A 22,452-nucleotide genomic window follows, 5' to 3' on the forward strand; every position below is an offset into this window, starting at 1 on the left:
GTCCCACTGGTGCCCTGGCAGTGAGTTGGACACTGAGAATGCAAACATGTACCAGACATGTGCTGTGCCAGTCCTTGGCTGGTTCTGTGTCCTCTGCTGACTTCTGAGACTGTTGTACATTTCTCTAGATGCAATGTATGTGGAGATGCCTATATAGACACAATGTACTGTACGTGGAGATGTGTCCTTGTGCTTGCCTGGTTGAATGCACCTGTGTTGTTTCTGTGGATGACCACAACTCACAAATTATTAAAAGACCTAAAGACCTTTTGACCTTTTTTTTTTTTTTAATTTTATTTTTTATTTTATTTTTTAAAAATTTTTATTAAAAAAAAAAAATTCCTGCGCTTTTCCAAATTCTCCATGAGTTGTCATCCAAAGCAGTGTTGGTCCTGTAGAACTGTCAGAGAAGAAACAAATATATGTATATTGTCTGTGTATGTCTGTGTGTGCTTAAATAAAGTTTACTGAGGCTGAGGCAGCACCCGTGGGACTTGTAATACAATATTCTGCAATACCAGCCTGGCACTGCTCTGGTGGAAGGAGAGCAGAGAAAAACCACCATAACCCTTCAGGTGGGCTGGGAAGAGATGTGGTCCAAGGAAGGACTCATGGGTGGCGTTTCACAGAAGGTCTCCCTTTCTCCTCCCCATCCAAAAGGAGTTTTACAATTGTGTTGTATCACATCAGGCCTGAGGGTGTATATAGGGTGAGGCAGGAAGGGTACCCCAGTAGATGTCTACAGAGTGGTGTCTCCTGGTAGCCTTCATCCAGCACATGGGGAACCCTGGGCAGGGCTGTAAAACCTCCTTCTTTGGCTCAGACATTTGAATTATCTCCAAGCAGCTTTCTGTGCAATGTACTTTTCCCAGGTCCTTCCCTGATAAGGACAAAACCTGTTTTCCTTCTTTAACTGAAGAATCTCGGAGGCTCTGTTCTCTGTTAGTGGCCAGTGGTTTTTACACCTTTTCCACTGGCTGGTAGCCCCACAGAGAAGATTCTCTGTCCCTGGGAAGGTGGGAGAGTGGGCACTGGGAGCCCAGACTGTTCATGTGCTACCTCTGCCAGCAGCCATCAGATAAGGTGGTGCTTTCCAGAGAGAATAAAAGGCTAAGAGTTGAAGAACTTTAACTACATATTGGCTCTTTATGAACATGAAAGGATTGATTGATGTTTAAATTTACTTTTCAGCTACCTGCAAATCCGGATTTTATTTGAACAGCACCATAATGTTAACTTCTTGATAGCAAATCCACACGCCCACTCCTGCCTGGTGCAGGTGGTTAAAATCTCCACACATTCCGCAGGCAAACTGCCTGGTTTGCTTCTGCAAATGTGTACAGCTGTCTTTGTCTGTGATAGGATTTGAGTGCTTGTTTGTACAGTGAAAATAGGGCCTTGGGATGTAACAAATGACTTAGGGGCTCTGCCATTAGGGCTGTGCCCTGGATCGTTTGATTATTTCTAGAAATACCACATAATAGATTTCCTGTGTTCAGCTTGAGCTGGCAGCCCAGTTGTACATGGACACAGGAGTGCTCCAGCAATGCTGAGAGTCCTGAGCTTCAGCTGAGCAGCTTCCTGCTCAGATTTTGTCCTATTTTAGTTCCAGTGCATGAGTTAAAATCTCTACCTCTACCATTAGCCAAATAACCTTGCCCTGCCTTGCAGTTACCAGAGACTTCTGCCTTTAGACTGAACAAAGCCAATGAAGTTTATCTCAATATTTCTTTGCACATTTTTGGTGTTTTCTCAACTGTCTTCTGTGCTGTGGCAGAACTCCAAGTGCTGAGTAATATTTAAGAGCTAATCTATTTTGGGCAGGAGACAAAGATGTGAGACATGCCAAACTACCATGGATACCAAATCAGCAATATTCCCATGTCTGACATCCCTGAGCTCCTGCGAGGTTGTGATTTATGATTCTTACATGACACTCCATTGGGTAATGCATCACTGCCTGGCATTTAAGTCTATAAAATCACTACAGAGTGTGTTCTTCAAACCCTGGTAAAAGACTTCACTGTCAGTCTGTCATGATGATGTCAGAATGAATCCAAAGTCTTGAGGTCATAGAGATGCAGGGCAGGACTAATCTCAGCTGAAGTTAGATGGCTAGAATTTAGACATTTTATTCTGAGGCAGTAACCTCCAGTTCCATGTAGAGGCACATGGGAGACACCAGCACCTCTACATGAATGTTACCTGGATGGTCTGGGGGCACCTCATCCCCTCTCCAACAGGGCCATCAGAGGGGGGCAGATGGATCCCTATTGCTCTGTACGTGTGGGATCCTATTGCTCCAGTTGCTAAGAGAGTTCAGTACTCCAGTGAAACAAGTAGGAGCACTGAGGAGAGGAGTTATTGCATCCCTCCGTGCACTAATCCAATTTAAAACTCAGCTTCTTCAGCCTGTTCTTTCTTCCAGCATCTTGCTGCTCCCACATCTCCCAGGCTGGGACAACCCTACCCTGGACCTTACACCCTGTCCTGCCAGGGCTCTACTCTGTCCCACAGCCTAGGATAGAAACTCACATAGCTGCAACACAACTTGGAGCAACTTGGTTTTTTTGCTTGTTTGTTTGTTTTTTTCACTATTAGACTTAGACTTTGAAAATAGCATGGGATTGGGCTCCTTGTATTTACCCAGTCTGTGACTGCAGTAGAAATTCTGTAGGAACTCACTTAGCAACTTCTCTGTTTTCCTGGTAGCTCTGAAACACTATTAAAAATAGTGAGGTTTGTTTGGGTTTCCTTTGTTGTTGTTTTGTTGGTGTTTTTTTTCTGGAAAACTGCAATTTCCCAGTTGAACTGAGTGGGAAGAGGGAAGCAGGAGGAATATGGGATTTCAGACACCTCTACTGCAGGGTCAGCTTGTAGGGAAAAAGCAGGACTTGTCCTACAATCTCATAGTTTCTTCTAAGTCTATGCCAGGTCTTTGAGGAGGTGCAGAGGTAGGACTGCAACTTGAAAAGCCTGTGTGGGAAACTCAGGAAGAGGCAAATGTCCTGACAGCCTGCCCAGTAACACTTGTAGAAAAAGAACCTCTCACTTTTTGGTTCAAGGCTCCCAGTTTTTGCTGCTTCTGGCTTCATTGAGTGATGAGCTCTGACTTGGGGCATCTGCAGAACTCTCCTTACTTCCAGTATCCCACTAAAAATTTGCACCAAGGATGTTCTGCAGCAGTGTCAGTAGACAGGGAAACAAACAAACAAAAAATCAAAAATGAACCATGTATCCAAGTCAGTGTGATGTGGCTGCTAAAGCTGCTGGCATCTCTGTGGAGCTGCACCAGCTCCTGCAGTGTGGGCAACGTGAGAACAATGTTGGGGTAGAAAAGCCAGCCTGGTGGCTGAGCAATAAAAGCCACCCACAGTCACATTTCATCTTGTGATATTTGGTGCAGCTATGGCAAGATTTCCAGCCTGCTTTGCCTGCCTCAGCCTCTGTTCTCCCTGCCCTGCAGCATGGATGTACCTTAGGCATCTGCAGGGTGGCTCAGGGAACTCTTGATGGCACAGCCCTTCATGGGAGGTAAAGCTGTTCAGCCTCTGCTGGTTTAATGCATTTAGTGTGTGGGAACATGGTCTCTGTTCTTCAGCAGGACCTTATGCCCAACTTGAGGTCATACTCCTCAGATACAGCCTCAGACTTTGCCATCTCCTGATAAAATCCCTGAAGGGATGCACAGCATCTGCATGCGGGCAAAGGGGGAAATGAGAGGTCATCTGTTGCTGACTTATTGCTTTTCCACAGCTGACAATAATTCTCTCAGCTCTTTTTTAGTGCATGTCTAAAAGGAGGAAATGGTTCTTGATCTAGGCCCACCTTAGCCACAGGTGTGTGCCTGAGTTGGTTTGAGGACAGGCAGACCATAAATCCCATGGTGCCAGGGCACTGGAAGATGTCTACCAGATGGATTTGATGTTTGGAAGCTACAGGGGTTTGTGAGGGTGAGGGGGAAAGGGTAATGTCAGGATGGGAGGGAGAGCTGAAGGCTTGAGATAGCAGCTGAGTCTCACTGCTCCTTCCCATGGGCTTGCCTTTCTTTGGGCTCCAAGAAGTTGAGGGAATTATCTTGTCCCTGACCTGGCACATTCTGCTGCCAGCCCATGGCCAACCATTCCCTTTGTTGGGTAGTGCCCTGCAGCCTCCTGGAGGTGCAGACCATCCCAGGGAGCATTCCCACCATCACCCCATGGGCCAGCACCAGGAGATGGAGGACCTGATATCAACAGGGTCACTCAGGCTCATTGCAAGACAATGAGTGAGAGTAAAGCAACAGCTTTATCTGACAGCTTAACATTTGTGTGAGTTTATCAGAAAGCCATCCCTAAAGCCAAACATTCAAGAGGACAAATGCAGCTCTAGATCATACTTAGAAACCAAGATCTTCCTGAGCTGCTTCAGTGTCTCAGCCAGCTGAGGCAGGTGGCAGCTCCAGTGTCTCCTCTTTTCTTTCCTGGATGCTCCAGAGCTTTCCCAGCACCATGTCTCTCCTGCTCTCACTGGAAGGTCTTGCCTTCCCCCTGGATGGAAAGAGGAAGCACAGAGTAAATGACTCATGAGTAAGTCTATGTTAGCCCAAGACACCACTGCCAAGTTCACCTTGGTGTGACTCTTAGGAAAACTTCTTGATGATGATAGGGCTGTGGGACATCCCCGTGTCAATATGAGGATCAGGTTATTTCCTTCCTGAGATGTCTTGGTCTGCCCAAGACATCTGAGATGTCTTGATTGTCCTCCCTCATTTACCCGTTCTCTCTACTGTTGGTGGATTTTCTGCAAGCTGAGGAGTACCTGTGACAGGCTCTGTATTTTATAAACGACATATCTGTGTGCAAACTAATCTTTATGCAGACACTTCAATGGATTTATAACATTCAGCAGGCTGTGAGCTTTGCATACAGACTAAAGGTAATAGGATGTGGTTGAAAAGGGATTAGGTGTTCACATTGGTTGCCACTAGTTCTTCCTCTTGGACACACATTGTGCACGTTCCCCTTTTACACACTGCTCCTCTTGGACATCCCAAACTGAGCCCCTTTTACAAGAATCTACTCAAGAACCAGCAGTTTTACCCATTCACTGGCATGTAAATAAGATTCAGAGATGAATGTGAGGAGAGAGATTTATTAATTTAATCATCATTAGCAGTTGGAGGATTGTGCTTCCTCTCTCCAACACTTCCCTGGCTCCCTGCTGTCATGGCTGGTTCCCTGTTGCTTGGTTGGCAGCCTTGTGGTCCAGATTCTTTCCCAAAGTGCTGGTTCATACCCTTAATTTGTTATTTTTGAGTCTCGGGTTACGTTTCTCACAACTGACATCAGCTACAGAACCTGCAGTGAATCAGCTCCAAGATGGAGTTTGCTGCCTCCCCCATCATTAGTAACCCTCACTTGCAGCAGGTTCATCAATGCAGGGAGAAACAGAAGCTTAAGGGTCTTTTTTTTTTTTTTTTTTTTTTCATGCCTGTCCCTGTAACACACCATGAATAGATTATGCAAACAAAATGAGGGTTGGGTATGTTGAGTCCTTTTTCTCATTAAACACTTGTTAGACATCTGGTATCCGTGGGGAGATCTCAGGCCAGAGCCAACTGCATCCCAGTGAGTTGTTTTTTGGTTCATCGATCACTTGCATCCTGATTCCAGATTAATTTCCAACTCTTGCATATTCTGACACTGAAAATGTATTGACTTGAAAATAGGATCATTGGGATGTGGGAACTGCTTCACAGCAGTGCAGAAAGATTCCATTACGCAATCGGGCATTTCAAGCTGCTCTGAATTATTGAACTGACTTCAGAGGCAAATGGCCATTTCTCAGCAGAGTCTGGACAGCTTTTTTTTTTTTTTTTTTTTTCTTTTATATATATTTTTTTTCTCCCCCTTTTTAATAGCCCTGTGAATAGCTGGGTAGGAGGAGAGTGGGAGGTCATGGAAACCATAGCAGTGCCAGCAGCAGTGGTCAGCATGCCCCTGCTGGCAGCAAGGAATGAGATGAACATGAGCAAAAACCACATCAGTCCCTGGGCTCACCTACTGCAAAGGACGTTGCAATATCCCAGGTGATGGGTCTGTGCCTTTCTCTCTGCAGACAAGTTGCCCACATGGAGAGACTGGTTTGGAGCGTGGCTTTCCCAGCTAGTGTGTCCCACACTATGAGTGATGAGCAGAAGGAGAATTAATTGGCAGCTAATCTGAGAAACTTCAAGCTTATTAAGGAAACAGCAGAAAAATGACCACAAGCAGGTCACGGAGCACACAGATCACTGCTAAGCCAGGAGACTCAGCTGACTGTGGCAAGAAGAAGCCCAGCACTGCTCCTTAGCCAGCTATGAAATGAGGAATGCTTCCTGCAGCCAGGAAAAAAGCTTCCCCTGTGGGTATCTCCCTGGTTCTGTGAAGAGACACTTGTCAGATGGAGATGATATTGTTCCCCTCCTCAGCTGATTAATGGCATTTTTAACTTAACCTGATCAAAACATTCTTCCCTGAGGATGCAGGACTGAGGTGGGAAGAAAAGGTGCCAGCCAGATTGGATTGTCTTTTCTTTCTCACCAAGGGACTGTCAAACCCCCAGTCTTCTGTCTGAGCCAGGGGAAGGTCACCCTATGTGGTCTTTCTGTGTGTGCACATACAGGCTGGGTTAGCAATGAGGATTGGCAGCCAGTACTGAAATGTGCAAAGTTGGAGCTAAACTTACACCTTGCACTTTGCATGGGGCATCTCTGGCTTTTGCCTTTACTTTGTGGCCCCCTTTCCAGGCATGCCCAGGAACTCAGGACAAGCCTTCACCACTGCCACTGCTGGGGACCTTATGTTCCCATGTCAGTGTAAAGCACTGAAGTTATCACTCAGCTCTGTCTCCATCTGTGGTCAGGGAATTATTTTGCTGCTCACTCTCTTGTCCTACAAACTCCATTGCATCCAGCACTCCACTGAATTTCCATGGCTGTTTTTCAATAATTAGTACTTCAGGATGTATTTCTTCTCCTTCTGCTGTGTGTTAACAGGATATCAAAATAACTTACAATAGCTAAGGGGAGAAGAACAAAGCCTGTTATCCCATGCCCTTTCCCAGAGAGTCTGTCAGCTCTCCATGATGTTTTGGCAGATGCCTTTAAAAACTGTGCTGAAGGCTGTTGAAAAGCTGGCAGTTACAGCCCAGCTACCTATGAGACAGGGAACTTCAGCTGCATATCACACACTTCACTCTGAAGAATGTCTTTTTCTATATTTATTATCAATAACTGATGTTTATAAAACCTTACAATTTCCTGACGCAGCATCACTAAACCTCTCAGGCTGGTCATCTCCCCAAAGAGGGAGTTTAGGTGAAGTTAAGGATCACTCTCACAGTTGGGATGCTGTCTCTTTAGCAGCTCATCATTCAGTCTTAATTGTGTTTGAAGACTGTAAATAAGAAATTAAAATATTATCCAAACCCTGGAGATTCCTGGGTGCAGGTAGGGGCTTTGCAAGAGGAATCTGGAGTTCTGAAGCATCTGTGATCACACCAGTACAACCAAATCCCATGGTCAGATGAGGAGCTTGGGCACACCCCAAAATCTGGTCTAACAAACCCAGTGTGTTAGATGCAGTTTAACTTCTAAAGCTCCTTGGGAGAAACATTGGCTCCTCAGCAGAGAAGTCTCTTTGGAGTCACAGGGACTGGGCTTGTTTTCCAGATTTACTTTCAAGGTGTGGTACTCACTGGCAGGGTATTGATTTGGTCTTAGGAGTTTCAGTTTATCCTTCAATAGTCAGTTCAAAACTGTGGACAGCTGTAGGGGGTTATACAACAAATGCCACAAAAGTAATAGAAGACAGTCCTTGAGAGACAGGCTCGAACTTATTGATTGACTTTTTCTACTCTTTGAAACCAATTAATCTCCATCTCCTGACAGCATGTGGGCCCCTGCCAGTGACTGGTTTGTCTTGTGGTAGCATCTAAAGGCCACGCATTGAAGATGGGAACCATGATGGGGACAGCTCAGAGGGAGACATGGCCCAGATATCTTATTCCTTCTTACACTGGGTGTACAGGTGTGCAACAGCCTCTCTTGAAGCAGGAATGTTAAGTTCCACAGTTCACAATATTTCTTTGTTGTCCTAAACCCAGAGGTGTGCTTCTCTAGTCACTTAGTTCCTGTTGTGGTCCTCTGCTGGAGGAATTCTTCTTCATGTGGTTCCAAATTCAGTTGTGTTGATTGCTGCTATGGTGTCCATGCTGCAGAGTATAACAGCTGAATGAGGGCTCTCCTGCTGCAGTTGTTTTGAAGTCAAAAGGATAATACAATTCTCAAAAAATGTGACTTTTAATGTGTTGGGCCCATAACCTAGTCCCAGCTGATATGAGAGAACCTGTCGTGGAAGACCTGCTGCTGGTAGCACATTGCTCTGCTGGTTCAGAGGTGGCTCATGGAGATGTTTTCATCCAAGCAGGGCTGCTTTACCCTTCCAGGACAGGGCAAATCCTGTAGGCTGAGAACCTCCTTCTTGTTTAGATTATCTCTTAGTGACTAATGCTGGTGACATTTGTCTGTGAGCCATTAATCTCCCATTCATGGGGCTGCAAGGACACTTAAGAAGTCTGTAGTGAAGCTAGATGGTTTTGTACCTTCAACCAGGCACCAAAATCCTTCTCTACTCAATGAAGGAAGCCTGGGCATTTCATCACCTGAGGTTCTGTCTGGGGTCACCAGTAGCACCAAGATGACTGTTGCCTTGCTTCTGTTCTTGGTTATGTGCCAGAATACAACGTGGGCTGCTGGCAGCCTGGGCTTGTGGGAGAGTCAGTGCTCACATGTGGGTGGCCACTGCTTTCAGATGCTGGGGGAAGTGCTAAGAAGTTTGCCCAGTTAAACCCAGGTTGTAGAAACCAGAAGCCTGGTTTTCGCTCCAGGGAAGGAGAATTTTCTCTCTTTGGCAGAGATGTTCAAGAGCTTGCTGTAGCCAGGAGGTATTTCTAACTGTTGAATTATTCTCCGTGCAGGGAGAGACAGATCAGCAGTTTCCTGCCTGCTGGAGTGACATTGCTGTGATTGAGTTTAGGTTATGAAACCAGGTTGGAGCAAACCTATTGTATAGGTGAGGGAAGTCTGTACAGTGCAAAACTTCTGTTCTCTGAGAAAAGAAGTGCAGAGATGCCAAGAAGCAGGGAGGTGACAACGGGGGCAACTGTACCACATTGTCCTTTGTAACTGCCTGGAGGCTGACAGGAATTTTCAGTGCCCTGTGGCAGGAATCACTTCTGCTGCCAGGGCAGTGGGGAAACTGTTGAGTCAAAGTGCTTCAGTCCTCTCAGGACTTGAGTAGAAGGAATGGGCAGCCCTCACCTGCCAGTTTCATGGGGATGGAGATGATTTGTTACCTGGAGGCTCTCAGGAGGTGGTTGGGCATGTTCTCTAAGAAACCCTGAGTCATAGAAAGTTAGGGGTTGGAAGGGACCTTGAAAAATCACTGAGTCCAACCCCCCTGCCAGAGCAGGGTCCCCCATAGCAGTCACACAGGAACACATCCAGGTGGGCTCTGAATGTCTCCAGGGAAGGAGACTCCACAACCTCCCTGAGCAGCCTGGGCCAGGGCTCTGGCACCCTCACAGTGAAAAAATTCTTTCTTATATTTGTATGGAAATGCCTGTGCTCCAGTTTATAACCATTGCCCCTTGTCCTGTTGTTGGTTGCCCCTGAGAAAAGCTTGACTCCATCCTCCTGGCTCTCTCTCTTTACATATTTATAAACATTGATGAGCTCACCCCTCATTCTCCTCCAAGCTGCAGAGCCCCAGCTCCCTCAGCCTTTCCTCACCAGGAGATGTTCCACTCCCTTCAGCATCTTGGTCCCTCTGCCCTGCACTCTCTCAATCAGTTCCCTGTCCTTCTGGAACTGAGAAGCCCAGAACTGGACACAATATTCCAGATGTGGCCTCATTAGGGCAGAGTAGAGGTGGAGGAGAACCTCTCTTGACCTACTGACCACCCCTTCTAATGCCCCCCAGGTGCCATTGGCCTTCTTGGCCACCAGGACACATTGTTGGCTCATGGGCATTCTTCCACCCACCAGCACTCCCAGGTCCCTTTCACCTATGCTGCTCTCCAACAGCTCAGTCCCCAGACTGTACTGGTACCTGGGGTTGTTCTTTCTCAGATCCAAGACTTTACACTTGACCTTAGGAAGAGTAAGTTATGTTGGGAAGTGAGGGAGGGCTGTGAACTAGAGGATGAATAGAGAGCATTTTCTGCTTGCTTGGACTTCCCAAGGCAAGCCTTGCACTCTTCCTTCCTCCTGCCTCTCTCTTAGGGCACCAGCAAGTGCCCTAAAAATTGTCATCTGTTGGGAAGAACATATTGCTCAGGGACATTGGATAGGAGAGGAGGGGTTGCCCTGAGTCCCCTAGCAGCTGTGCCAGCCCTTTGGGGGCTGAGCCCCTTCCCACTGCTCAGCTCCTGACTGTTGCTGGGACAGCTGCTTCCTTTCTGACAACATCTCCTTTTCTCCTCAGAACTGGAGTAAACCCATTCTCTTATCCCTACTCTTCAGGCAGCAGCTTAAGCCTCCCCAGGGCCCTGAAATCCCTCATGAAGTGGCTGTGGCACCCCTGGAAACCACTGCCCACCACTGCTGAGTGTAGCAGTGAGCATGTCCTATCTGCTGGTTAAACTGAACCTGGAATTTATTTTTTTTTTGTCTGGCAGGTGGAAAGCAAAAAGTGGGCCTTTTATTTTATTTTTTTCCCCTGCCTCTCCTAAATTAGTGGCTGCAGAATACAGCAGTGTTTCAGCTGGAGAGAAATGATGAGATGTGGCCCAGAGCAAGGAGAGGCATGGAGCAGGAAGCCTTAGGGCAGGACCAGATCTCTTCATGCCAGTTTTTCTGACTCTTGGATAGTCCTAGCATCAAGTGAATGAACAGAGAAACTATGTTTTCACCAGTAATTCATATAGCTGGCATACAGTTGCTGGATGACAGCCTAGTTCCTCAACTAAAGAGCTGATTCCAAGCTCACTTTCTGCCAAGGATTGGTAATTTTTTAAATTGCTTTCAAAGGCACCAGCTTGGGTCTGCTGCAGAAAATAAACTTCTGTATGCCAATGCTGACCACACCATGCCCCTTGGGAAAACAGGAGGGTTTGTTTTTTTTTCTTTTCCCAGTGTGCAGTGCATTCCCCCCTGAACAAGGAATGAATTAAAGACACATTAGAGGCTTTTTTGCCTTCTTTCTTCTTACGTAGCTGATGTTCCTGGAGGAAATGTGCTTATAATGTGAACAAAAAGGAGTTTACTGGTCAGGCTGAAAATCAGTCCCTGTCTCTAGGAGTTAAATCATTTGACTAGTGGGAGTTTGTTGAAATTTGGTGATCAATGGATGAGCCAGATTGAGCTCGGGGGCTTTTCCTTCCTGGCTGCAGTAAGGAAAATGTTAGTGCAGGGAGGGAGGTGCACATCTGCTGAGTAAAAACCCTCATCCTACACAGTCATATTTCTGAATAGATCTGCTCTTTACATGGGGCCATATCTGTGCACACAACTCATAGATTTCTCTCTGGAAACACAGTCCTTCAAAACTGTATTGAAGCACTATACTCTTCTCTTTTCTTTTTATGTCATCACTCTGCCTCCGTTGTTTGAAGTGTAACACAACTTTCATTCCAAAGTATATGTTAGTGCTGTTAATTTCAGATCTGCCCAGATATGTAGAGCGTTCAGTCTATAAAAGGCATGTCCTCATATTAATTTTAAGCCAGGAAACTAAAATTAGAGCCAGCTCAAATGTAGGTGATGAGAATAACCTGAGGTTTGTATGAGGAGGTATCATGTGAATAAAGACTTTCAAAATGCCAAGCAAAGTGGCTGTGCTTGAAGGAACTGCAGGCAGAAGCTTGTAAAGTAGGTTTGGGGTAGAGGAGGTAGTTTGGTGAGTACTAAACACCCTCTCTGTATGGCAGCAGCAAGGCCTTGAGGGTTTGGAATCAGATGATCTTTAAAGTCCCTTCCAACACAAACCATTCTATCATTCTATCAATTAAGAATGTGGAGTTCAGAGCCAAGAGCAAGAAATTCCTTTTGTCTCAGCCTAAATGTCCGCGTGGCTCTCCCATCCACGAGATACTGCAGAGATCCAGAGGATGCAGGACACACAGCACTTGGATCCTCTGCAGCTGGTGAGCCAGGCAGGGCTCCTGTGAGTGTGAGCAGGGCAGTGAGGGAAGTGATGGAACCTTCAGGTTTGAAGCTTCAGTGCCTCAAGGGAAACCTCCTTGAGTTCATTCCTGTCCTGTGAGTGTCCAGGGCAGGGGTTCATCATGTAAGAACACCGAGGATCAGAAATACCCCTAGTTTGTTCTGGTTTGGTGTGACCTGAGTGAAAAATAGGAGGCTCCAAGTGAAGGGAGTGAGAACTCTTCCTCAGCTGCATGGGCAGAGATGGGGTCACCACTGAAAAGTCCAATTTGCTGTGGCACCTTTGCAGAAGACATGAGGTGGGTGCTTCCCTGGGGACTTTGGGCTCTGGTCAGGACACACAGCTTTGACACTGTGCTTAGTGACACCTCAGCCTTTTTCCTTGGGGTTCCTTGACTTGCTTTGTAGCTGAAAGTCCTGGCTGAGACTCAGCCAGCCTGTGGGGTGTCCAACTTTGTCCTGTCCCCAAAAATAGGCAGGAGATTCAGCCTCCTGAATACTTGTAGCTGCTGCATGGACACTGCACAAGCAAACCACAGCCCTTGCGTGGCTGAGCTGACCCCATCCTCAGCTCTCACTGGGTCATTGCTGCTCCTGTGGCCTGGCAGGGAGGTGTTTTGTGTCCTGGTGTCACCCACACTGTTTATCTTCCTCTCAAATGTCCAAGCCCTCTGTAGTCTCTGAACCTTGCCTACTGCCATGCCAATCTCTCACTGGGGGCACGGTGCCCACACTGTGCCAGACTCTTCCCTGCCCATCCCTGCCCTCTGAAAGCAAAGCAGAGTGACACAGGTCCTGTCAGCAGCTTGGCAGATCCCAGCCTCCTGGTGTGCAATACCCAGTGTCAAATATCAGAAATACACCACAGAATCTGGAATGGTTTGGAAAGGACTTTAAAGTTCATCCAGTCCCAACCCCCTGCCATGGGCAGGGACACCTCCCACCAGCCCAGGCTGCTCCAAGCCCCATCCAACCTGGGCTGAGACACTGCCAGGAATGGGGCAGCCACAGCTTCTCTGGGCATCTTGGACCAGAGAATAGCACCCTCATAATAAAATTTTCTCTCTAAGATCTCATCAGTTCTGACTTAACTTTTAGTGAGTGATAGAAAAAAGGTTGTGCAAAATGATTGTCTCATGTACCATTGGCTTCTCCTGTCTCTGGTGAGGTCTCTGGGCTCCTCTGCAGCCTCTCACAGTCAGGGCAGACAGACGAATGGTGGCACTTTGTGTTCTCCATTTACAGAGCTTCAAGTTCAAGTGCATCGTGTGAAGATCTTCCTTTCCTATTTCCCTGCCATTCCTTCAGTTATCAAACAAACCTTCTGGAAGTTCTGAAGCTTCAGGTCTCATGTCTCCAGGTCCCTAAGTGACAGGGCAGCCCTTTGAAATGCTTCACATGCAGGCAGCAGCAAGACAGAGCCTGGTAGCATTTGAGGACAGCCATGGGGACAGCATGGGGACAGCACAGGGACAGAATATCCAGGGCCTCCCTCTCACATCCCCCTTGACCTGTCAGGAGGAGAGCTCTTTCTCCCCATCTGCTCCTGCTCCTTGCAAAGCTTTCACCCCAGAGATATGAAGTACTGGTGTGACCCCTCAAGCAGCCAGATGAGAGAATTCAAGTGGGTTGGAAGGAACCCCAGCTCAGTGTGTGTCCCCTGGGCTGCTGTGCTGGCAGAAGGACAGGAATGGGAGGGAGCAAGCTGCAAAGGGCAGGGGAAGGATGATAGGACTGGTTCAGCAACATTGCTCCTCAAAACGAGCATGAAACTCCAGCATGAGTTGAAGCCTGCTCTGTAGAGGTCACAACACAGTGCACCAGAGTTGGAAAGCACAGCATTATAGAAAGACTGTCCCAGATTTGTAGCTGGCATCACATTCATGTTAGGAAGTTGAAGAGCTGCAGCAACCGAGCAGCATTTCTCTTGCTCGTATTGATCCTGCCACAGTTGCTGTTTTTTTGTGTGTGTGTCTTTATGGATTCTCAGGCAGTTTAATGTAGGCTTGCAAGAGAAAAAAAAAAAAAATACAGCAGCATCATTGGTTGCTATGTGCAAGCAGAGGAGCCCCAGAGGTGCTGGGGAGCCAGAAGGCTCCAGAGACCCAAGGAAGGGGGCTCAGGGCACTGCTGCTGCCAGGACACTCCTAGCCTGAGATTTCTCTATCTGCTTGTGTCAGCTTCAGGAACTCTCCCAAAAGCTTTCTCCAAAGACATCCTCACTCCTTTTCTGGTACAGAGAGGGAGGACCAAAACACAGTCCAGCTGCTTGTCCTACAAATGTGATTTCCAAAGCCATGCTCTCAGGTGGCTCCATGGCAGCAGAGGTCCCAGGAGTTGCATGGTTAGCATCTTTTTTTATTTTATTTTATTTTTTTCTCTCTCTTTTTTTTTTTTTTCCTGGTTTTTCCTTGAGGAAGATGACAGTATAAATGTCACTGCAGGCAGATTTTTTCTTAACTCCCAGGATTTTAACATGCTTGTAACTTCTACACCCCCCCACACCTTCAGCCAGCTACTGATAGCACACTGGGGCTGCATGGAGATTTACAAACCATATGCTGCTCAGTTGCTTTCACCACTCAGTTGGAGGAAAGTTCAGAAGAAACCCAAGCTTTTGCCTTGCTTCTCGGTAACACAGAGCTGAGCTCCTTGATGGGCTCCTCTGATGTCGAGGAGCTGCAAATGCTCAAGACATCAATACCTACAAAAGGTTGGAGGAAACAGCAGATAATGTGTCCCATCATCACCCCTGATGCTGAGGATTTTTCCCTCAACAAAGCATACCCTTCACTTTCCTTTGAAAGATGAGGATGAGCCCAGTGCCAACATTTGTGACTTGTGAACAGCCCAGGCCAGGTAGTAAAAAGGGCAGACAGGGTCCAGCTTTGAAGATATAGGGGAAAGCCATTTTACAGGGCCCTACCTCACACCTACCACCATTGTGCTGCTTTGAACCATGAGGGTGAGAGGAAGAGGACAAACTGGATGGGACTGGGAGCTGCAGGCTTTGTTTTAGTTGGAATTTTGTTTTTTCTTTTCTTTTTGTCACCAGGGAAACAGAAGCAGAAATGACAAATGCATTCAATTTGTCAACATTTTCCACAGATATTTTTGGTCTTCTGGTGAAAAAAACAAAGCATACATATTTCTATAGTTTAGAACTATCTGAATGCCCTTCCAAAATGAGTGTGGGAATGCTGCCAGGGGGGTGAAGGCAAGGAGGGATTCCTGAGAAGATGTCCCTTGTCACTTTGGACCACTTGGCTGGTCTCCACCCCATGAGTTGTCATCGCCTCTCCTTGGGCAGAGCCACCAACATGTGTCACTCACTGCAGCCTTTGTCTCCTGGAGGTGCCATCTGGCAGGGCACCCTGACCCAGGGAGGGATCAGGGGACACCTGAGCTGCAACTCAGAACTCCACTGCAGCCAAACTCATTTAAACCCCTTGTGTCTCCAGTGCAATTTCATTTGGTAACAAAGAGTCTTATTCCCATCTAGGGAACAGGTGTCTTTGTGGGCAAAAAAGGGTTTGCTGAAATAATATGTTTTTCTATATATTTTTAAAGAGGTAAAATACAGGCTTTCCTTCCTGTAAAGTGCTCTCAGGACAGTCTTTTGAATTGTAAAGTTAATCTGGAAAAAATTGTAGGAAGTGAATTGAGGAGCTACAACCTGCTAGGACTTCCCTTAGCTAAGACCCACGTCTCTGGAGATTATGTTTTGCAGGACTGAATACATCCTGCTGAGACTTATGTGCAAGTTTTTCATGGAGAGAAAAGCTCTTTGATTATCCTGTTGCTATTTGTCAAATGCAAAGGACCATGTAAAAAAAAAAATAATCCTTTTCAGCCTTCAGAATTACTATGCTTTCCCTCTGCTTTTGATGTCTGAGAAGGAAATAGCCCTGTGAAGCAACCTGATTTCTTTTGAGCTATTAACAAATCTTTCGGGGTCCCAGGGTGACATAACAGGTCTGGGCTGACTCATTCCATCTAAGAGTGTCTCCTTCCAGCCAGAAATAGCTCCTATGTGCAGCTGTAAAAAACGTGAATCAATTCATGTCTTCTATTAACCAGAAATGCAGATAAATCCCCTCAATCAGAGGAACAGAAATTACTAGTTCCCTTTCCTTCTCCCTCCCTTCTTTCTTTGTATTTGGCTGCTTCTTGAATAGATCTTTTTTGGATGTTGACTCCAGCTTCACATGGCTATTTTTGCAGCTGAGCCTCAGACATTCCGGGTTTAAGAAAGATATGTCAAGAAGATACTGGATCACACTCTAGGAGATCATTAGCTTGCTGGGAGAATTAAAAAATTATCTTGGCACCAAGTTAAATAGGAGCGTAGGCTGGGCTGGGAGAATGAGGCTGAGGTAATGGCTTCACATGGAGTATGTGGGTGTGTAGTACATGGGGAACTCAATGAAAATGCATCCTATGCACATACGTTAGTGGTATTTATTTTAAAGAACGTGGCACACTGCTCCTGGCTTCACTGTGCCTACAGCCTCCTCCCTTGCTGTGCTCTGATCAGTAGGATCCCAGCACGTAGTTCCCTGGAATTGAAGCAAGAAGAGAGTTTCATTCCCTCCCCCCTCTATCCCAGTGTCCATCCCATTTTCCATCCTACTCCCTGTCCCACTCCCCATCCTGCTCCCCACATCCCACTGCTGGCACCTGTGGTCACTCAGCTCCAGAGATGTTTCCTTCCCTCTGGGCTTCAGGTCAATGCTCAGCTCCTGGTGAATCTCGAGCTTGTGGAATGCAATGGTTCATTTTGCCTGTCCCTTTCTGCATCTTCCAACGTGTAAAAGCCTGAAAGAGACAATAGGTGGGATCCACCTTTCCATCACAGCCTCTTTTGCAGTTGTCAAACATCAATGAGCATTAACAAGGGTGTTTCAGCATCCATTCTTCTGCCTAAGCTGGGTACCAACATTTAGCAATACACACAGCTAAGGCTTAGTCCCAAAACCTGCTTGATGCTATTTTTAAAGGGGGAAAAAATACCTTTTCTAAAGAATCTCTACGTGAAAATAGGTACATGAGTCAGAGCACACATTGAGAAGCAGGCAGGGAAGGCATTAAATAACAGGATTCATTCAGGTAAAGCATCTCATTTTCTCTGAAAGAGAAAGATTAGTTAAAACAGAAGAGTGATTATCTAGGAAAGTACAGAGGGAATCTGAATTTGCTGGTTTCCTCACTCAATGAGTACAGGGAGCCTGAATTCCATTATGCACTAACCTGAAGGGTTTCAATAGCCCCCAGGGTGGAAGCAGAACTACAACAATTTATGAATGCCTGGGAAAATATCTCCCTGCACCATCACTTCATTTTAACCTGCTTTCCAGGAGAGTGGCTCAAGAGGGAGCAGCAGAGGAAGCTCTACCCAGGGTTCTTTCTGGGAGCATCTGGAAAAAAAACAGTGCAATCTCTAAAGAGTGGCTCAGTGGTAGGATTTTAAATCAAATGCAAACAAACTCCACAGCACTGTGCACACACACAGACACACACAAACCAACCAAACAAAAAAAACAAACCAAAAATGAAAACCAAAAATTCAGACCTGGTAATTACTAACAATTTGCTTTGCTTGAATGGGTTGGATTTTCCTCTGATTTTTATCTTCAAACTTGAAATTTAGTCTGGTCCATTTTTAAATGACGGATATGAATTCCTTGAAAGTTCAGGCTTCATTTCTTATCTGCCCATGCTAAAGATGTTGCTGTCGCCTCTGATCTGTGCTGGCATTCAATGGAAAAATCAGCTGCTTTCTTTTTCTTTTTTTCTCAAATGTGTGAACTTTGGGGACTCTGTGATACTGTGTAACTGAGAGGTAGGTGGAAGAAAGGAGGGGAAAGCAAGCTGCTACTACTAAAAAATAATATATTATTCTGGCATCTAACTTCCCTGCACTTTGGTGGATCTGGAAATTCCATTTAGTTGTCCAAAAGCTTCTTGCACTGCTCCCACTTATAGGTAGAGAGACAGACACAGAGAGGTAAAGGTATTTACACAGAATTGTGGGTACACAGTGATAGCAAACACCAACTGATCCCTCAAGCTGCCAGGGCAGTGCATGTGCAACATCCTCTCCTTTGATTTCGTCCCTCAGTTTGTCAAAGCAAGAATTGCAGCCAGCTTCATCCTTTTTTCCTTATGAGCCTCAGAACTATCTTCAAAGAAAAATATTACTCATCGCTGCTATTGTTTTCATCATCATCGTTAGTATCATTAGTATTATTAACATTATTATGAACATCATCATTAACTTCGTTATTATCATTATTATCAAAAGGAGGAGGCTGTTTCTTCTGGTTAGGGCAGGTGGTGAGTTGTTAGTTGAGAAAGTGACATTTGGTTTGACAAGGCTCTGTTCTTTGGGGAAAGAAACAATTAGTAGTCATACTTGTGTTTAGTCAGTAGATCTGGATAACATCCACTTCATGTGTCAACAGAGTTTGCTAATAAGTGTTCCATGGCTCCGCCAACTCTGCTGAAAAGGGAGAGGGAGAACAGCAAGGTGCAGGGAACAGTCAGATGGAAAACCAGGATTTGAGAAAGGGATGAACAGTTGTCCTGGCAGCGGTCATCTGATAAGTCTGATTTAATCCTCAGGACATGCTTCATTATTGCAAGCAGGAGGCATGAACACCAGTGGGCATGAAAGCAGAATTTAGAGTTAAAATAGTGGAATTTTTATGTTTGTAGAGAAGGTACATAGAGGATAAAGAAAGATCTTCAAAAAACCCAACTGCACCCATCTGAGGTCTGCTCTGCAGATAGAATGGGAGAGCTGTGGCACAAAGGGGTGCAGGTGAAGAGGTTCCCTCCCTTGGGGTGAAGAGCATCTGTAAAAAGCCATCAGTCCTTTGAAGCTCAGCCCAGACCAAACCATGGGGGACAGGATCAGCCCCACTTGTCTTGGTTTCAGTTGAATGTTTCTGAATATTCCAGTCTCACAAAGTCTTTCACACAATTAATTGAAATTGTCTTGGGGACAAGTGCTGACTGGGCAAGAGCAAAAGCTGGGCAAAAGCAGCTCACAATACCCTGCAGCATTTCAGCTAACAGGAGCTGTAGAAGGGTGCTAAAAAGGCCAATATTTGCTCCCCATTCTTCTCACTCTTCTATTAACCACCCCAAGCCTTCATCACATCCACACTAAAAGCTGAGAGCCAAAAACTTGGCTTTGGTTTGATGCGTGGGGTAAAGACTCAACAAGTTCCTTTCCTCATCACTCTGAAGGATCTTGTCAAATCTTGATTTCTTTTTCCTTGAGGAGCTTTCTCTAGTGTCTGGACAGTGTCCTTTGCCAGGGGAAGAGAGAGGCAAGGTCCTGCCACAGGACCCTGTGGGCAGAGTTTGGCTTGGAGCCATTGTCCTCAAAACTTCAGGACTCCAAGGGTGCCTCAAACGTTTGGTTCAGCTGCAGAAGCTCCTAAAGCATCTCTGCCTTCATGCCCTGTGGTGAGGCATGAAATGGGCAACTGGTGACACCAGAGTCAAGTGTGGATTTAGTAGTGCTGGCACAGAGAAGGCTGCAGCTTGGACACATTGCCCAAGCATCTTCAGCTTAGCAGGTGCAGCAGAAGCCTGGGCAGAAAGCAGGAAAGTGGTGGGGTTTGTGCTCTCCATGTGCTAACTTGTCACATGGGCAGGAGCTGGGAAAACAGATTGCAACAACTGCTCTCTATCAGCAGCACTTCTGCAGATGCCACCAACAAAGTCTTACTCACTCCTGTTCAGGAGGGGAAATTCAGTGGAAAATGCACTTGAGACAATTCTACAAAGCCCTCATCTGATCCCAGGTGAGACAACCTCAGGCATCTTCAGTGGCAGCATTGGAGAGATGCAGTCCTGGAGAGAACCTCATGAGAAAATATCTTGTCTTATCCAGAGAGGGTGGCAGAAAAACACTTCACAGCAGTGCTGATAGGAATCAGAGACCCCTCTTCATCTTACATATTTTTGCAGATCTCAGGAGCTCAAGCTGCACTTCTTAAAGCTTTGAGGAAAACCACAGCCTCCAGAGTGCCTGGAGAAATAATCAGGGCCACTGAAGGGCAAAGGAAATGTCAATAGGGCTCAGACCATCTGTCTTCCATCTGTCTGATCCCTGCTCAGAAGCACTCCCATTTTGTGGAGAAGACAACCAGCTCTTCAGTGACCACAGCACAGGCCCTACGGTTCACAGCATAAAAAAAAAAAAAAAAAAAAAAAAGGTTGAACATCACTGATACAATTACAGAGTTGAAAGTACAGCAACAGCTTACAAATTGTAGTGAGCCTCTCATTAGTGTGCTTGAATGATGACTGTATGTATGAGTGGGGCTTATTTAACAATAAATGTCATCTTTACATAACATACAGGATGATACAGGCAAATGTAACCAGGAAGTACATTAAATTAAGAAAAGAAAATTTGGGTTGAAAAACAGGAAAGTAAAGAATTGCTGGTGCGTGCTGTAGGCAAAATCAGTGTGGAAGCATTGAGAAAGATTTCTGTTGTTAGATCCCAGTGGTATCACTGGCAGGCAGGATGTTTAAATCCCCCAGACGCCAGGGAATTACCAACCTTTAAGCTAAATTGATACCAACTGTATTATTGGGGTTGCCTTATTTTACTATTGTGCAGTACTCATGTTGTAACTGTGGGATTTGCTTTCAAGAATAAATACTGTGTGAGTGCAAAATCCCTTGTATGAACTATCACTTCTCACAGGAGAACAAAGCTGATCCATCCTGGGGGCTGCCATGGGCTCTTATCCCAACACTCTTCTCAACGTCCCCAATCCATTGTCTCAGCACAACAAACTGGATGGATAACTCATACCAGGTCACCCATTAAGCAAACCAGTCAGAAAGGCTCCCAACAAAATTATCAGTGATTGAGCAGCTACTCCAGCTAATAAACCACTGGAGTGGTTGTGTAGTTACAGCATGTTCCAACAGCAGCTTTACCTCGTTATGGAATTGATTTATTACCAGTTGCTGCAGACCAAAGGGACTAAAAAAGTCACATCCAGATGGGATTGCCAGAGCACCTCTGTGAGTAGCTAGAGGAGGGATGAGTCTGAGCTGAGGACCTGCAGCAGCAACCACAGATGATGCCCCAACTCCAGCTGGAGTTATTGCTGTCCTCCTCCTCCACAGGGGGTTGGCTAATTGGCATGAAGGAGAGCTAAAGATGACATTAACACTGCTGAGAGATGGGTAACAAAGATATTTCACTTTATAGATTTCTCAGCTCAGTGTCACTTAGCTACGTGACTGCCTACAAAGCTGGCCAGATGAAAATCAAGCCTGAGCCATCCAGGAGTTGCAATCTGCTGTGTTGGGCTCACAGCATCACGGGGCAGGAGCCACATGTTCAGTGAGATCTGTGAGCAAACTCCATAGTTACCTGTGGTTGGGTGTGTGGGTTTTTTGGGTGTGAGTAACCTTTGTGTCCAGGTGATGCCATGAAGGAGAAAGGGTAGCTGTGCACAGAGCAGTGTCCTCTGGGTGAGAGGGGTGTCCTAAGGGCTTCCAACCCTTTTTGCTCCCATGCATCCAGCATCAAAAAATGAAAGAAAAAAAAGAAACTCCTTACCCATCCCCACTCCCATGCCTATGCTTCAGTGCCTGAGCCACTTGAATTCAAGTGGTGGATTCCACCACTTTGGAAAGTTTTGTCTCAGCTCAACAGGGTGCTGAGACATCTCACAGAAAAAAAATACTAGAAGGGTTGGACCAGATGATCCTTCAGGTCCCTTTCAGCCTGGCTTTCTCTGATACTCTGAATTCAGCAGTTCAGCTCACCTGAGACAGCTTTGGAAGATGCAGGTGTGAAAGGCCACAAATGCTCTGTGGCACCCCCTGTGGTGCCTTTGTTTTGGATTGACAGATGCCACCCAGCTGAGGGGACACACAGAGGGGAATCACAGCACTGCTCAAGTAACCAGCACATCCCTGGAGCTGACTGTGGAGCTGGAAAATCTCCATTATCTGGGCTTGAAAAATGTCAAATACCTGGGTTTAAAGACAATAAATACAGCCAATTTAAAGCACTCAAATTCATGAGACATTAGGGAGCTGAAACTACAAAGTGCACAGGGCTGCATTCTCAGAGCACTGTTGAAAATTTCACTAGGTACTTTTTAGTTAATCAGGAGCTGTCAAAATTTGACTTTAATTGCATTCAGTGCCTAAAGTAACATTATTTCTGTTAATATCCTCATTCAAAGCAAGCAGTAAGATGACAGCCAGGTTAGTCT

General features: G+C 46.0%; 1 protein-coding gene across 1 annotated transcript in view; it reads left to right on the forward strand.

The window, feature by feature from the left end:
* Nucleotides 1-22,452, forward strand: part of SHISA6 (shisa family member 6) — a 214,315-nt gene that overhangs the window by 47,568 nt on the left and 144,295 nt on the right. The gene's annotated exons all lie outside the window — the stretch shown is intronic.

The sequence above is a fragment of the Calypte anna genome, chromosome 18, assembly GCF_003957555.1.
Source record: "Calypte anna isolate BGI_N300 chromosome 18, bCalAnn1_v1.p, whole genome shotgun sequence".
Lineage (NCBI taxonomy): Eukaryota > Metazoa > Chordata > Aves > Apodiformes > Trochilidae > Calypte > Calypte anna.